We start from the raw sequence: 5,000 nt of genomic DNA, 5'->3' as shown, positions 1-5,000 counted from the left end.
CCTCTAACGTCGCAATACGAATGCCCCCGCCTGTCCCTATTAATCATTACCTCGGGTTCCGAAAACCAACAAAATAGAACCGAGGTCCTATTCCATTATTCCATGCACACAGTATTCAGGCGGGCTTGCCTGCTTTAAGCACTCTAATTTGTTCAAAGTAAACGTGCCGGCCCACCGAGACACTCACTCAAGAGCACCCTGGTAGGATTGCAACGGGGTCCGCCTCGGGACGCACGAGCACGCACGAGGCGCGTCGCACGCCTTCGGCTCGCCCCACCGGCAGGACGTCCCACGATACATGCCAGTTAAACACCGACGGGCGGTGAACCAACAGCGTGGGACACAAATCCAACTACGAGCTTTTTAACCGCAACAACTTTAATATACGCTATTGGAGCTGGAATTACCGCGGCTGCTGGCACCAGACTTGCCCTCCAATAGATACTCGTTAAAGGATTTAAAGTGTACTCATTCCGATTACGGGGCCTCGGATGAGTCCCGTATCGTTATTTTTCGTCACTACCTCCCCGTGCCGGGAGTGGGTAATTTGCGCGCCTGCTGCCTTCCTTGGATGTGGTAGCCGTTTCTCAGGCTCCCTCTCCGGAATCGAACCCTGATTCCCCGTTACCCGTTACAACCATGGTAGGCGCAGAACCTACCATCGACAGTTGATAAGGCAGACATTTGAAAGATGCGTCGCCGGTACGAGGACCGTGCGATCAGCCCAAAGTTATTCAGAGTCACCAAGGCAAACGGACCGGACGAGCCGACCGATTGGTTTTGATCTAATAAAAGCGTCCCTTCCATCTCTGGTCGGGACTCTGTTTGCATGTATTAGCTCTAGAATTACCACAGTTATCCAAGTAACGTGGGTACGATCTAAGGAACCATAACTGATTTAATGAGCCATTCGCGGTTTCACCTTAATGCGGCTTGTACTGAGACATGCATGGCTTAATCTTTGAGACAAGCATATGACTACTGGCAGGATCAACCAGGGAGCTGCGTCAACTAGAGCTGAGCAGCCGGCCGCCCGGGAGTGTGTCCCGGGGGCCCGCGCGAACACGCAAGCGTCCGCTCAATTATTCTGCAAACAGGAGGAGGCTGAGCTCCCCTGCACAATACACCTCGAAACCCTCTCAGGTCCCGGCGGCGCGCAGCGCCGTCCTAAGTACTTGGTCGGGTTCGAGAGAGGCGCAATCGCCCGGAGTTTGGCGAGTAGACGCTTTAGGTGCGACCACCCGTGCTCCCAACTGAGCTTGCCGCTGCCGACAGAGGCCCGGGAGCGTGCTGTCGTGGCATTGCCGGCGGGAGACAACACGCGCCACCTACGGTGACCGGCAGCTCCAACGCCAGCGCCACAGAAGGACAAAAGCCCCACTTGGGTGCCGAAGCGAACTCTCCCAGCACAGCGCACGCGCCAACACGTCCGCACAGCTGCGATACAAACCACCTGCGAGAACCGCAGAGGCGACCGAGCAGCAGACGGCGTCGCGGCGCCGAGCGCCGGGCGGCGGCGCATCCTCAGCGCACACAGTCCTCAATCGGACCAGCACACTGCAGATGTCCACCGCGCTTCGCACCGGGCCCGCGAGGACCTACTTTGGCCGCACGGCGCCGCGTGCAGGGTGCGCCGGCGCGCAGCTGCGCCGCCTGCCGCCTCCGTCGGCCGGCGCGCCTGCCACTGGCCGCCCCCACCAGCCGGCTGTAGCGCGTGCGCCCACGCACCGCGCGGCCAGCACGCCGGGAGGCCCCCCCTCACCGGCCGGGGACGGTCCCACCCAGCCACCGCCGCGTATCGCTTCACACCCAGATGCCATTCACGTTCGTGGGCATGGTGGGTATCGCTGGAACAACCGGTTGGTAGCTCAACCGATCGTCGCCATCACTGATTCACCTCTAGCGAGAACAACCGCACCACAACGGTTTACCAGTTGTTCATTTGCATAACGTCACCAGCAAACGTAGGCGTCCATCGCCATTTGCAAATTCAACGATTGTTGCATGCCTGTGTCAGGTGTCACGACACACTATGTCTGCCCACATACACGCAACAACATGTGCACGCTTCGCGAACACGTGGAAGGTGGCCCCCGTACGTATGCGATGTCCATTGCGCGAACGACTGTCAACCGGCCTCTGTCGCATGTCGCAGATGTGGAACGCAGTGCACCATGCTATCACGGTGTGTGAGAAGAGACGACTACGTCTGACAACACGCGCCACTACATCAACAGACGGCTCATGCTGATCGCCATCCAGGGCATACCACACTGCAATCCAGCTCTTATAGGGAGACGACACGTAGCTGAGTGCACAACATTTGGACCGCATGGTTCGCCGTTGTTGGCGCAGTCGTTGTACGGTCACATGTACCACGATGTATCATTCAGTACATGAGGACCAATGTGCAGTACAGTGTGTGATTTGGACGTACAACATCAGCGGACAGTTGACACAGGCCGTACCACAGCGTAGGCTAAGTGCTTCGCACATGCGAATGCCAATGAACAACTGCAAATGCCAATGAACAACTGCAAAGGGCATTGAGCATGTACGTCCTGCTGCCATCCACATTACAGTGTATAGCTGCAAGGTGTTTAACATGAAGCGATACACTGGGGACCGGGCAGTGCGAGTAGCAAACTATATTGCGGGGGTTGCAGTTAGGCAACACTACACTAATTTAACGCGTCGTATGACAATTACAGAGCAGGTTAAGGCCCAACGTGTGTTGGGTTAAGGCCCAACGTGTGTTGGGTTAAGGCCCAACGTGTGTTGGGTTAAGGCCCAACGTGTGTTGGGTTAAGGCCCAACGTGTGTTGGGTTAAGGCCCAACGTGTGTTGGGTTAAGGCCCAACGTGTGTTGGGTTAAGGCCCAACGTGTGTTGGGTTAAGGCCCAACGTGTGTTGGGTTAAGGCCCAACGTGTGTTGGGTTAAGGCCCAACGTGTGTTGGGTTACGTTAAGGGGCAATGTGGGTTACGTTAAGGGGCAATGTGGGTTACGTTAAGGGGCAATGTGGGTTACGTTACGGCGCAATATAGGTTACGTTACGGCGCAATATAGGTTACGTTAAGGCGCAATATCGGTTACGTTAAGGCGCAATACAGGTTACGTTAAGGCGCAATACAGGTTACGTTAAGGCGCAATACAGGTTACGTTAAGGCGCAATACAGGTTACGTTAAGGCGCAATACAGGTTACGTTAAGGCGCAATACAGGTTACGTTAAGGCGCAATGCAGGTTACGTTAAGGCGCAATACAGGTTACGTTAAGGCGCAATACAGGTTACGTTAAGGCGCAATACAGGTTACGTTAAGGCGCAATACAGGTTACGTTAAGGCGCAATACAGGTTACGTTAAGGCGCAATACAGGTTACGTTAAGGCGCAATACAGGTTACGTTAAGGCGCAATACAGGTTACGTTAAGGCGCAATACAGGTTACGTTAAGGCGCAATACAGGTTACGTTAAGGCGCAATACAGGTTACGTTAAGGCGCAATACAGGTTACGTTAAGGCGCAATACAGGTTACGTTAAGGCGCAATACAGGTTACGTTAAGGCGCAATACAGGTTACGTTAAGGCGCAATACAGGTTACGTTAAGGCGCAATACAGGTTACGTTAAGGCGCAATACAGGTTACGTTAAGGCGCAATACAGGTTAGGTTAAGGCGCAATACAGGTTAGGTTAAGGTACGACATAGGTTAGGTTAAGGTACGACATAGGTTAGGTTAAGGTACGACATAGGTTAGGTTAAGGTACGACATAGGTTAGGTTAAGGTACGACATAGGTTAGGTTAAGGTACGACATAGGTTAGGTTAAGGTACGACATAGGTTAGGTTAAGGTACGACATAGGTTAGGTTAAGGTACGACATAGGTTAGGTTAAGGTACGACATAGGTTAGGTTAAGGTACGACATAGGTTAGGTTAAGGTACGACATAGGTTAGGTTAAGGTACGACATAGGTTAGGTTAAGGTACGACATAGGTTAGGTTAAGGTACGACATAGGTTAGGTTAAGGTACGACATAGGTTAGGTTAAGGTACGACATAGGTTAGGTTAAGGTACGACATAGGTTAGGTTAAGGTACGACATAGGTTAGGTTAAGGTACGACATAGGTTAGGTTAAGGTACGACATAGGTTAGGTTAAGGTACGACATAGGTTAGGTTAAGGTACGACATAGGTTAGGTTAAGGTACGACATAGGTTAGGTTAAGGTACGACATAGGTTAGGTTAAGGTACGACATAGGTTAGGTTAAGGTACGACATAGGTTAGGTTAAGGTACGACATAGGTTAGGTTACGGTACGACATAGGTTAGGTTACGGTACGACATAGGTTAGGTTACGGTACGACATAGGTTAGGTTACGGTACGACATAGGTTAGGTTACGGTACGACATAGGTTAGGTTACGGTACGACATAGGTTAGGTTACGGTACGACATAGGTTAGGTTACGGTACGATATAGGTTAGGTTACGGTACGATATAGGTTAGGTTAAGGTACACATTGTTGTAAGGAAAGGTTTAATGGGGGGCGGGGCGGGGCGGCCGGTTTGTTGATTGTGATTATAGTAAGTGGATGCCTGCGGCATCATCTGATTTGCCACGTCAGGATGCACCTTTGGCTCATGACAGGCGGCGCTCTCATTCCATGCTTGTGGCAGACCTGTGTCTTTCATTCCTGCCATTGTTTGTGTGCTGTGAGAGGAGGCAGTATTGTGATGTTGGGTGCACCCCTGTGTAGGACATGTGTGGGTGTTGGTGGCTTGGCTGAGCAATGGTGGTTGTCGGGTGGGTGGGATATTCTGTTTTCTGAGTGGACCTCCCAGTCTGGTTATGACAGTGTGGATTGTCTAATGTGGCGGAGAGGATGCACTGGGTGTTGTTCCATGCTGGTGCTTACATATTGTCTGTGTGCGTGTTACAGGCAGAGAGTAGTGCGTGATAAGGGTGTGTGGCTGACGTGTGGTTGTGATTGTGAGCAGAGTCTT

The 5,000-nt window shown here is 52.4% G+C and overlaps 1 non-coding gene across 1 annotated transcript in view; it reads right to left on the bottom strand.

Annotated features, from left to right (window-relative positions):
- Nucleotides 1–1,001, bottom strand: part of LOC124588961 — a 1,910-nt gene extending 909 nt beyond the window's left edge. The window contains exon 1 of the ribosomal RNA XR_006975873.1: nt 1–1,001. This exon is cut by the window's left edge and continues 909 nt beyond it. This is a non-coding gene — a ribosomal RNA (small subunit ribosomal RNA).
- Between the last annotated feature and the right edge of the window lie 3,999 nt (nt 1,002–5,000).

This window comes from Schistocerca americana, unplaced genomic scaffold, assembly GCF_021461395.2.
Source record: "Schistocerca americana isolate TAMUIC-IGC-003095 unplaced genomic scaffold, iqSchAmer2.1 HiC_scaffold_673, whole genome shotgun sequence".
Lineage (NCBI taxonomy): Eukaryota > Metazoa > Arthropoda > Insecta > Orthoptera > Acrididae > Schistocerca > Schistocerca americana.
Note: the sequence above shows the minus strand (reverse complement) of the source record. Positions and strands in the feature narration are given on the sequence as shown.